This window comes from Mobula hypostoma, chromosome 5 (genome assembly GCF_963921235.1).
Source record: "Mobula hypostoma chromosome 5, sMobHyp1.1, whole genome shotgun sequence".
Taxonomy (NCBI): Eukaryota; Metazoa; Chordata; class Chondrichthyes; order Myliobatiformes; family Myliobatidae; genus Mobula; species Mobula hypostoma.
Window position 1 is genome coordinate 163,998,253 of NC_086101.1, and position 12,977 is coordinate 164,011,229.

Sequence of the window (12,977 nt, forward strand, 5' to 3'; positions counted from 1 at the left end):
AAAAAAAATGTGTAAAGCGAAGGTACTTTCAAAAATAATGAAGTGAAAAGTTTCTAAATATCCAAAAAATACTATAAAGAGCTGTAAACAGTAAAAAGTAAATCAAATCAATATTTGGTGTGACCACCCTTTGCTTTTAAAACTGCATTGATTGACTTGGGTACACTGCCAGACAGTTTTGTAAGAAATTTGGCTGGTAGGTTGTTCCAAGCATCTTGGAGAACTTGCCACAGTTTGCCTGCAGACGTTGGTTGTCTCGCTTTCTTCTGTCTCTCCAGGTAATCCCAGGCAGCCTCGAAGATGTTGAGATCAGGGCTCAGTAGAGGACTTACCATTTGAAACGATATGAAAAATCTAGGGTGCCTAGACTTTTGCTCAGGACTGTAAGTGGCAGAGAGAATACAGGAGATCATAGTTTTGGTAACATATTTGTATAGAGGTGAATGCAGACAGAGACTGATGTAAAAAAAAATATCAGATCCTGGGCATCAAAAAATATTCCTGTCGCTGTTACATCTAACCCTACACCTCTGTCTGAGATTGGAAGGTTCTGGACCTGTATTTGCTGGGGTTTAAAATAATGTGGGGAATCTCATTGAAACCTACCAAATTTTGGAAGGCCTAGGTAGAGTGGTTATGGAGAGGATGTTTCAAAAGTAAGTGTGTCTAGGACCAGAGGACACAGCCTCAGAATAGAAGGACATTGCTTTAGTTTAGAAATGAGGAATTTTTTAGCCAGAGGGTGGTAATTCTGAAGAATTTATTGACTACAGATGGCTGTGGAAGCCAAGTCATTGGGTATATATGAAGCGGAGGTTGATAGGATCTTGGTTTTTAAGGACGTCAAAGGTTATTTGGAGAAGGCAGGAGAACAGGGATGAGAGGGAAAATAAATCAACCATTATCAAATGCCTTAATTCTGCATCTATGGTCTTTCCCTTTCCTTTCCTCAGCCCAACTCCACACCCATCGCAATATAAACCCCTTGATTTATTAAAGCTAATGTGCAACAATATGTGTGCAGAAAGGCCTGAAGAGTATTGACATAGGAGTTATAATGCAAACTCTGTTTATAAATTTTTTTGTGCCTGAATAAATGTTTGTGAACTGCACTGGCAAATCTCAGAATTTACATTGCCAACAATCTGACAGTTTTTACTTGCTCCACCTTTATCAGTTAATTTAAAGGCACAGATTTTGGATCAACATTGCAGCAGGTTTTGTGAGTTATGGAGAGTTTGAATGAAGATCCCATCTTTATATAGTTTTCTGTATAGTCCTAGGTAGTTACTGAATATATTTAGTAAACCAGCCTGAGTCAGTGGGAAGAAAATACTCTATATTATCTACAAGAGTGTAAAGTCACTGCAATATGACCATGTATCTGTCTCTATAAATAGCATTTTAGAGAAGTTAAGATTGTGTGTACCACATACGGGAACAACAGGAAAACTCCAAAACAAAAGGTGTTCTGAAAAATAAATCCGAAGTTATTACTGCGACCAGTTTCACACTGGACGCACACAATATAACAGAAAATCTAGTAATTACAACTGTCTGGCTGCCCTGCATGCTCTTGTTTGAGTTTATTTCTTTTTTTCTTTGTAATTCATTCTTCTCCAGGATCGATGTTCCGTCCCTTAACTCTACCCTACTGAAACTTTGGTGTATTATGGGTGGGGTAGGGGTGTGGAGATAGAGGACGGGTTGGAGAGTGGGGTATAGTGACAAGAAGAGGAGGTTGCATCTAGTGTCTTGTGTGTATGATCCAGTTACTTAACACCGTGACCCATGTCAGTTTCAGGGTTAGGGGATGTCCTGTTATTCACATTGCAGATGTACGTGCTTGCACCAGTAGGATAACAAGTTCACAAAGGAACCATCAACTCTGATGTACCGAGCCAGAGTCAGGAGCACATTGAGCCATCCCCAGAAATAACGTACTCCCTAGACTAACGTGCAAGGGAGCTGCTTCAAAAAATTCTTGTCTGAAATCTACATGAACTTAAGCATAAAACTCAGCTTGAGTTCCTAGGTGAGGACAACAGAGGCCAAAGGTGAGCACTACTTGTGGTACTATATCCTTCGAATGCTCAATCCTAAACCAGGGACGTAGGTAATCCCACAATAGGTTATGCACCCCACCCACACTCTCCATGTAACCAACTATACATGGGGGGAGAAAAGCAAGTTCACGACTAAATCTCAGACTTGTGTCCAGATTGTTCTGTGCAGCATGGTCAGTTACTTCTGGATTTTTGCAGTCGCTGAAAGTTTGAATCACAAGCGGACTGAATCACCGAGTTCGTATATTTTAGTTAATCCTATTCAATTTGGTTATGCTCTGGGGAAAGAACCCAGGGCTTTTATTCCAAAAGGGATACTTTTTGCTGGAAATCTTATGCTTGTTTCCTTTAAGATTTTGATTAAAGCACTATTATTTGTAAGTGTCATTTAAATGGAGTCGTTGAATTAGTTATCCTTACTAACTAGCTTAATTGCCTATAATATATGAAAATACCCAGAATCTATAAAACCCCTGTACCATGACATATCGTGATGTTCCTTCCTCCCCCAGTTATCAGTCTAATTTGCTGTCAAAATCATTACACTCAGAAGCATTTAGCTTCCCACTAAGAGGGTATTTCTTAATTTTCTGACACCTTCTGGAAATGTGAGGCATAATTCTTACAGCTCTGCTATACAGAACTAAATTAGGAGAAGACGCCACTGGTTTGGAGAAAGTTGCCTTTCTTTCACATCGTGTATCTTGATTTGATCTTTGGAAAAAATAAATGCCCACAGAAAATCCCCAAAAGATCTTTTTATATATATAAAAAAAAGAAATTTCCAGTATATAACAACTTGAATATTTTCGCCAAATAGATTTGTTCTGTGCAGTATATTTTACAAAATATATATGCCACATAACATAAAGTGTGAAAATAACTATATTATGTTTCCTCTCTCACCTCATCTCTTTATCTGCCCATCATCTCCCTCTGGTGCTGTCCTCCTTCCCTTTCTTCCATGGTCTTCTGTCCTCTCCTATCAGATTCTCCCTCCTCCAGCCCTTTATCTCTTTCGCCAATCAACTTCCCAGTTCTTTACTTCATCCCCTCCCTCTCTCCTAGTTTCATATGTCACCTACTACCTTATACTTCTTCCTCCTCTTCCCCCCCCCCACCCCTCACTCTGACTTTTCCTGTCCTGATGAAGGGTCTTGGCCCAAAACACCAACTGTTTACTCTTTTCCATGGATGTTGCCTGTCCTACTGAGTTCCTCCAGCATTTTGTGTGTGTTGCCTTTTATTCTGCAGTTTTATTCTTGCATAAAAAATAAGTGGTTTGCCATGGAAACTAGTAGAGAACATTTGATTCAGGCACATTGTTGATTAGATTGGATGTACAGTAACAAAATAAGTAAAATGAACAAAAGCAGACAACCTTTAAAGTCTGATATTATATTGAAGTTGTGTTGGAGGAGTTGGGTAAAGCAATAGTCCTGGGTCTTTACCCTGGGATTGATAGTTGCCTAAAAATGTAAGAATGATGTGGTTTTGAAGAATGCAAAAGGGGGAATTGTGCACCCAAGAGTGGTGTTAATTAGTTGATAATTTTTACTGTAAAGTCATAAAATTAAATTAACTTATTGTCATATGCACAAGTACATGTGTGCACAGCTGCAATGAAAAAACTTCTTATCAACAATGTTACAGGCATTTGTAAGCACTCACAAGAACAGTCCAAATTGAACATAAATTATAAACATTATTTTTGCAAGAAAACAATTAGAACAAAAAAATGACCATTTTAGTGCAAAGTGGCCATGGTTGTGCTAAACTGTAATGATTAGGGCTTTGCTAGTTAGTTTAAGAAGAGAATGGTTGATGGGAAGTAGCTGTTCTTGAACCTAGTTGTGTGGGACTTCATACTTTTGCCCAACGATAGCTGTGAAAAGATGGCATGGCCTAGATAGTGGGAATCTTTGGTAGATGCCATCTTCTTAAGGCACTGCCTCCTGTAGATACTACCAGTGGTGGGGAGGGATGTGCCTGTGATGTATTGGGCAGAATCCCCAACTCTCTGCAGCTGTTTACATTCCTGCATAATCATATTCCATACTAGACCATGGTGCAAACAGTCAGCATACGTCTAACAGCACATCTGTAGAAGTTTGTTAGAGTTTTATGCACAGTTTGAAAGGGAGAATATCACTACAGCTGTGAAAATCCTCACAGCGTCCAGTAACCCTGGGATCTCTATCTTGAAGGCCAATATTAGAATAAGTTTTAAGAGCGTGAACCTTCACAAAGCATCTGATACCTAGTTGGCTACTAAAAATCTGTAGCAATCAATTGCCTGGAGTGTTCAAGGATATCTTCAACCTCTCTTGTGGTCTGAGGTTCCCACCTGCTTCAAAATGGCAGCAATCATACCAGTTCCCAAGAGGAGCAGAGAGAGCTTACCTCAATGACTATCGTCTGGTAGGACTCACATCTACCATAATGAAGTTTTTTGAATGGTTGGTTATAGCTAGTAACTCCTGTCTGAACAACAGCCTGGACACACTGCAATTTGCTTAGCACCTCGTCAGGCCTACAGCAGCCACAATTTAATTGGCTCTCTACTCTGCTTTGGGAGACCTAGGCATCAGCAAATGGCCTGTCATTAAACTGGAGTTAAATAGATGGCAGTGCGGCTGATTGGGCCAGAAGGGCCTGTTTTGCGCTCTATCTTTAAATAAGTAACTTTGCAGATGACACTGTTGTTGGTAGAATCTCTGATGGTGAGGAGATGGTGTACATAGGAGTGAGATAGATCAAGTGGTTGAGTGGTGTCACAACAGCAACAACATCACACTCAGAGTCAGAAAGACCAAGGATTGATTGTGGACTTCAGGAAGGGAAAGCCTGGAGATCACACGCCCGTCCTCATTGAGTGGAGATGTCAGTGGTGGAGATGCTGAGCAGCTTCAAGTTCCTGGTGTCACTGTCACAAAGGATTTGCCCAGGGCCCAACATATTGATGCAATCACAAAGAAGACACACCAACGATTCTACTTCATTCCATGTTTGAAGAGATTTGGTATGTCATCAAAGCCCCAGATGTAACTCAGAGTATTGTCTGGAGGTTCCAATGCACTGGGTCAAAAGAGGCTGAAGAGGGTTGTAAACTCTACCGACTCTAATATAGTACAGAGACATCTACAGCACATTACAGGCCCTTCGGCCCACAATGTTGTGCTGACCATATAACCTACTTTAGAAACTGCCTAGAATTTCCCTACCAGATAGCCTTCTATTTCTCTAAGCTCCATGTACCCATCTAAGGGTCTTTGAAAAGACGCTATTGTATCCACCTGCACCACCATCACTGGCAGTACATTCCATGTACCCATCAATTTCTGTGTGAAAAATTTACCCCTGACATCCCCTCTGTACCTACATCCAAGCAGCTTAAAACTATGACCCCTCGTGTCAGTCATTTCAGCCCAGGGAAAAGCCTCTGGCTATCCACAGGATCAATTCCTCTCATCATCTTATACACCTCTATCAGGTCACCTGTCATCCTCTGTCGCCCCAAGGAGAAAATGTCAAGTTCACTCAACCTATTTTCATAAGGCATTCTTTCAAATCCAGGCACCATTCTTGTACTTCTCCTCTGAACTCTTTCTATAGTATCCACAACCTTCCTGTAGTGAGGTGACCAGAACTGAACACAGTACTCCAAGTGGAGTCGAGCTAAGGTCTTATATAGCTGTAACATTACCTCACGGCTCTTGAACTCAATCCCACAGTTGATGAATGCCAACACACCATACAACTTCTTAACAACACTGTCAACCTGTGCAGCAGCCTTGAGTGTCCAATGGACATAGACCCAAGATATCTTTGATCCTCCACAGTGCCAAGAGTCTTTTACCATTAATTTTGTATTCTGCCTTCAAATTTGACCCTCCAAAACGAACCACTATCATGGAAAAATGCCATGGATGTTGACACACTGAGGAAAAAGATGCATTGGTGAACCTTCTCAACCACATCATCCACGTGACTGGACCAGGATAAGTTGTGATATTTGAACCTCTGTGTTACAATGCACAATTTTCCATTAAACATCTCAGTCTGAAGGGTTGATCCAGAGGCATAAGTTGAAATCCATGAAGGGCTGGAGACCATAAGCCCTGGATTTAACCCTGGCATTGATTGCTGCTTGTAGCTGGCAAGAGTGATGGAGCGATCAGGAGTGCAGAAATGGGAGAGCATCTTTTAGTGGGAGGTAACCGTGGGTTGGATTAGGAGGGAAAACCTCAGGCAGAAGACATGAAGGATCTTCTAATATCCTAATAATTTCAAAGTGTAAAGTTACTGTCAAAGTATGTATAGAGTCCTTTGAAGTGTGTCTGTAGGTGTTGGGTGTAGTGGTGAGTGAGGTCATCGTTCTGAGTCGACCACTGTGGGAGTACGCTCTTTCTGAAACCAAGAACTAAATGACCAACTGTGCACTTCAAGGCTCTTGGGCCTCACTAACATTACTAAATCTCCACTTCTGTACTTCAGAGGGCTCTTCTGCTTTCTGGAGTGAGGACCTTGAAACTGGTCAAGGCCGCATAAAAACGACACATGACGTGAGCAAAACATGGGGAGCCTTTGAAGAAAATTTGAAGGGAAAGAATAAATAGGACGAAGACTCGATATTCCCTCTCAGTTTACTTGAATTGGTAATTAATTCCAAGCTAATAGATTTTCAATAAGCCTGTGTTCTTGAATGGCTGATGCTTTGTAAATGGATTATGATTTATTAAAGCTCATTTTATTTTTGATGTTAAGTGTTTAGTGCAACTTCATTTAATCTTAATAATTAATTTGTGCAAATCAAAATATGCAATGGAAATGAATAAATGAATGAATCGGCTTGAGTTGCAAATGACCTTTTGGGTTTCCAGTAAGTATCAGTTTAAATGCCAGTGGGAGTTAAGAATTAGGAGATAAAAATTGACCCATCTATGCTATTTGTCTGTTTTATCTGATGGACAAACAGTATAATTTCCTCTATAATGACCTCCAGCAAAACTTTCACCATCTTTATTTAGTATTTTCCAACAGCACATTTCTCCTACTCATCTTACATTACGGTTTATTTCCTGGCAGTCAATAATTAAGTTTAAAATCCACTATCTTTAGCTTGGAGCACTTTGTTACTTTATAACTGGCAGGGGATTGAGGAAGTGAGGCTGCAAATGCTTGTTTGTTTATGGTACCCTCATCATAGTTCAACATCTCAGGCCCTTCATAGAACTGATCATCAAGCAAAATGTGATACCGGGCATCGTACAGAGGCATATGGGCAGATGACTGTCTCTTCACTGTAGAAGTCAATAGCCGTGTGCCTGATGTTGTAGTGTGTGAAGGAAGAAAAGTGTGTGCAGTTACTGTTACAAGAGAGGAGGTGCTCAAAAAGCTGAAAGACCTAAAGGTCCATAAGTCACCCGGACCAGATGAACTGCACCCTAGGGTTCTGAAAGAGGTAGCGTAAGAAATTGTGGCGGCATTTGCAATGATCTTTCAAAAATCATTGGACTCTGGCATGGTGCCAGAGGACTGGAAAATTGCACTCTTTAAGAAAGGAGGAAGGCAGCAGAAAGGAAATTATAGACCAGTTAGCCTGACCTCAGTGGTTGGGAAGATGTTAGAGTCAATTGTTAAGGATGAAGTTATGGAGTACTGGGTGACACAGGACAAGGTCAGCATGGTTTCATTAAGGAAAATTCCTGGTTGACAAACCTGTTGGAATTCTTTGAGAAGATTACAAGTAGGATAGATAAAGGGGATGTAGTGAATGTTGTATATTTGGACTTTCAGAAGGCCTTTAACAAGGTGCCACACATTATGCTGCTTACCAAGTTAAGAGCCCATGCAGCGAGTGGGGAAAAAAAGGATCTTTGTCTGGTTGGATGCCAGTAACTAGTGGTGTTCAGCAGGGCTCAGTGTTAGGACCACTCCTTTTGTGCTGCATATAAATGATTTAGATGATCAAATAGATGGCTTTGTTGCCAGGTTTGCAGGTGATACGAAGATTGGTGGAGGGGCAGATAGTGTTGAGGAAATAGGTAGGATGCAGAAGAACTTAGACAGATTAGGAGAATTGGCAAAAAAGTGGTAAATGAAATATAATGTTGGAAAATGCATGGCCATGCACTTTGGTAGTAGAAATAAATGTGCATACTATTTTCTAAATGGGGAGAAAATCCAAAAATATGAGATGCAAAGGGACTTGGGAGTCCTTGTGCAAAACACCCTAAAGGTTAACTTGCAGGTTGAGTCAGTAGTGAGGAAGGCAAATGCCATGTTAGCATTCCTTTCAAGAGATCTAGCATACAAGAGCAGGGATGTGATACTTAGGCTTTATAAGGCATTGATGTGGCCTTATCTTGAATATTGTGTACAGTTTTGGGCTTCTCATCTTAGAAGAGATGTGCTGGCATTGGAGAGGATCCAGAGGAGGTTCACAAGGATGATTCGAGGAATGAAAGGGTTATCATACAAGGCACATTTGATGGCTCTGGGCCTGGACTCGCTGGAATTTTGAAGGATGGTGGGGGGGGGTGGAGAACATTGAAACCTTTTGAATGTTGAAATGCCTAGACAGAGTAGATGTGGAACGGATGTTTCCCATGGTGGGAGAGTCTAGGACAAAAGGGCACAGGCTCAGAATAGAGGGGCGCCCTTTCAAAACAGACATGCGGAGAAATTTCTTTAGCCAAAGGCTGGTGAATTTGTGGAATTTGTCGCCACGTGCAGCTGAGGAGGCCAGATCGTTGAGTGTATTTAAGGTAGAGATTGATAGGTTCTTGATTGGACATGGCATCAAAAGTTACCGGGAGAAAGCCGGGAAATGGGGTTGAGGAGGAAAAAGAGGATCAGTCATCAATGAATGGTGACGTAGACTCAATGGGTCAATGGTCTAATTCTGCTCATATGTCTTATGGTCTTATGACCAAAAGCTTGTCAAAGGATCAGGTTTCAATTAACATCCTAAAGAAGATGAGGTAGAAAGGTTTGGAGATGAAATTCTAGACCTTGACATCTTGGTGACTAAAAGGATGGCTATAAATTGATTGAAATAGTGAAAATAGACAGGCTCATATTGGTCAGAGGATTATGGAACAGATGCAAATTATGAACAGGATAAAAGCCATGAAGGAAAATGAAAACAAGGGTGAGAATTGTAACTTTTATTCTCTTGGTTAGCAAACCCTGAGCTGACATTGCGTGTTAGATCAGGGGCAGCAGAATTTTGAATAATCTCACATTTAAAAGGACCGACCAGGAGATTGTCAGAATAAACAATTGTAAAATAATGACAATTTTTAATGTCATTATAGCTTAATTTAAAGCACAGAATATTTTGTGCCAATAGACTTCTTTCTTGCTACACCATTTGGCTAACACTCCTTAATATAAGGACAGTATAATACATGTTCAGAATTACTAAAATGTAAATTTAAAATAAATGAATTTCACTTTTTGCAGAAGCAGCCCAAATCTTGATATTTGTAAATTAAATTTCTTGGAAGGTCTTAAATTCTGACCAAAAAAATGGCTGTAAGACCATAAGGTACAGAAGCAAAATTAGGCAGTTCAGCCCATCAGGTCTGCTCTACCATTCAATAATGTCTGCTTCTTTTTCCACCTTACTCTCCCGTCTTCTCCTAATACCCTTTAAACCCCTTTATTAATTAAGAACCTATCAATCTCTACTTTAAATATACCCTGTGACTTGACCTCCACAATCCCCTGTAGTGACAAATTCCACAGATTTTCCACCCTCTGGCTGAAGGAATTCTTCTCATCTCAGCTTTAAAGCACATCCCTTTGCCCGCAGATCATACTCTCCCACTAATGGAGGCAACATCCAGGCATCCAGTCTCTCCAGGCCTTTTGATATCCAGTAGGTTCAATGTGATTTCCCCCCTCGTCCTTCTGAACTCCATTAACTACAGGACCGGAGCTATCAGTCATTTCTCATATGTTAAATACTGTACCACCAATCCTATGTAAAGGAAAACTTGAGCAACTTGTGGAGCAGACAAGGATGTTCAGTATTTAATCGTTTGAACGGAAGAAAATAAGAGCAGGTGTAGGCCTTCAAGCCTGCACACCATTTAATCTGATTCGTGACTGAACTATACGAGACTCAACAGTTCCACTGTACCATCGCTCCCTACCCCTCTATTCCTTGTTCAATTAAATATTTGTTGACCTCCACTTTGGATATTTCTTATAATCTAGTTACCATGCCTGCAGATTTACCACCCTCTGCAAGAAGAACATTTTAGGTACCTCAGTTTCAAATAACCAGCCCCCTATCTTGTAGTAATGTTCCCTGTTGAAGACTGCCTCACTAGTGAAGACATCCCAATGGCTCATCCTTCATTCTGTTAAATTTCAAGAAACTATTTAGTTTCTCACAATAAGACAACTCTCATCACAGGAATTAGCCTGATAAATCTTTTAAACTGCCTCCAATGTTACTGTATTGTTTTAAGATAAGGGACCAAAACTGTGGAGGGTATTCCAGGTGACTTCACCAGTGTCTAGTACAATTGCACATAACCCTTCTGTTTATTAACCTGATGTAATGACCTTATAGGTTTGAACGCTCTCCCAGAATCATGTTTATTATCAATGACATATTCCTCTCTCCCTATCTCCCTCTCTCCCTCTCTCCCTCTCTCCCTCTCTCCCTCTCTCCCTCTCTGCCTCTCTCCCTCTCTGCCTCTCTTCGTCTCTCCCCCCAACTACAACCATATGACCAATTAATCTACTAACCCTACGTCTTGAAGTATAGTGTGCACTTCTGGGCTCCTTACTTTAGAAAGGATATACTGACATTGGAGAGGGTTCATAGAAGATGCACAAGAATAATTCCAGGAATGAAAGGGTTACCGTATGAGGAACGTCTGGCAGCTCTTGGGCTGTATTCCCTGGAGTTCAGGGGAATGAGAGGGTATCTCATAGAAACATTCTGAATGTTAAAAGGCCTGAACAGATTAGATATGGCAAAGTTATTTCCCATGGTAGGGGATTCTAGGACAAGAGGGCATGACTCAGGATTGAAAGATGTCCTTTCAGAACTGAGATGCGGAATAATTACTTCAGTCAGTGGGTGGTAAATCTGTGGAATTTGTTACCACGAGCGGCTGTGGAGGCCAAGACATTGGGTGCATTTAAGGCAAAGATAGATAGGTTCTTGATTCGCCAGGGCATCAAAGGGTATGGGGTGAAAGCAGGGGAATGAGATGTCTGGAAGCCTTGAATGTGTGTCTTCAGGCTCCTGTACCTCCTTTCTGATGGTAGTAATCAGAAGCATGCATGTCCTGAGTGATGGGGGTCCTTAATGATGGATGTCAGCTCTCTGAGGTATCACCTTTTGAAGATGCCCTTGATGGTGGGGAGGTTAGTGCCCATGATGGAGATGGCTGAGTTTGTAATCCTCTGCAACTTTTTCCAGTCCTGTTCAGTGACCACTACCTACCAGACAGTGACCCCAGTTAGAGTGGTCTCCATGATACATCTGTAGAAATTTGCTAAGAGTCTTTATCAACATACCAAATCTTCTCAAGCTCCTAAAGAAATATAGCTGGAGGGGCTGGTGTTTGCTTAAACTCCCCAGTTTCACATTTAATGGCACAGTTTGGATTTTGTTCATCATTGATAGCATAGTGACCTCTAAGTCCCACATGAACTGTCTGCTTTGGCGAAAACCTCTGGAGCAAGAGTCAGCCTTTCAAGCTTGCTTTGCCATTTGTCACTGATCAAATATTGGTCTCAGAGCTATTTCGCTGCTCTCTCCTTAAACCCTTTCACTGCCCTTAGTATCGATATTTATCAATCTCCATCTTGATCCTCTTTCAGGTTTAAGATTTGGCCCAATGTGTAATATCCAGGGCAAATTACGTATATCTGTATTTTTTTTATTCTTTAGTGGGTTCAAACTGACTCAAGGCAAATGATTTCATCTTCACTTGACTACAACAGGCAAACTTCGCTCTAATGAAGTGAAACTTCCTTGATGTTCCCTTGAGAATGAAAGTATTTTTCAGGTTTTGTGTCAAGGTGAATGGTGGTTCTAATTTCAGTAGTGCAAACAGCTGCTGAATCACATCCCGGTGTGAAAAGGATGTCTTTCAGAGAAAAATGAAGACATTGAAGAAGAAAATTTTCTTTCAAGTTTAATAATCTTTGTGACTTGGGTATTGCCAAAAATGAAGATTTATGTCCGGAAGAAGGGTCTCAGCCTGAAAGGTCGACTGCTTGTTCATTTCCATGGATGCTGCCTGACCTGCTGAGTCCCTCCACCATTTTGTGCGTGTGGTTACTTTGGATTTCCAGCATCTGCAGACATTCTCATGTTTAAGATCTATGACATATTCTAAATTGCCCTTGAGGAGACAATGGTGATTTACCTTCTTGAGCTATTGTGGTTGGACTAGTGAAGGTTCTCGCATAGTGTCGTTGAGCAGGAGGTCCCAGAATTTAGACCTATCAGAATCAGAATTGGGTTTATTGTTACTGACATTGTTGTCCTGTGGCAGCAGGACAGGGTAAGACAAAATTACGGTAATTTACGAAAATAAATAGTACAAAACAAGAATAATGTAAGTGGTGTTCATTGGTTCATAGACCATTCCGAAATCTGGTGGCAGGATGAAAGAAGCTGTTCCAAAAACATTGTGTGTGGATTTTCAGGTACCCAACAAAGATGCGGCACCAAAGGGCGGTGACTTTTTGTGTGAAGCTCCCAAAGGAATCATCAGATAGCTCTAAAGAACTAACAATGTAATTCTGTCAAGATAGTGTACAGATAGAATTTAGAATTTATTTAAATTTTACATCCATCCTACAACGTGAGGGAGTAAAAATCTTTGCATTATGACTCCATCACAATGTACAGACGTGTGAATTTAAAAG

The 12,977-nt window shown here is 40.8% G+C and overlaps 1 protein-coding gene across 5 annotated transcripts in view; it reads left to right on the forward strand.

The window, feature by feature from the left end:
- Positions 1-12,977, forward strand: part of pde8b (phosphodiesterase 8B) — a 341,898-nt gene that overhangs the window by 211,591 nt on the left and 117,330 nt on the right. The gene's annotated exons all lie outside the window — the stretch shown is intronic.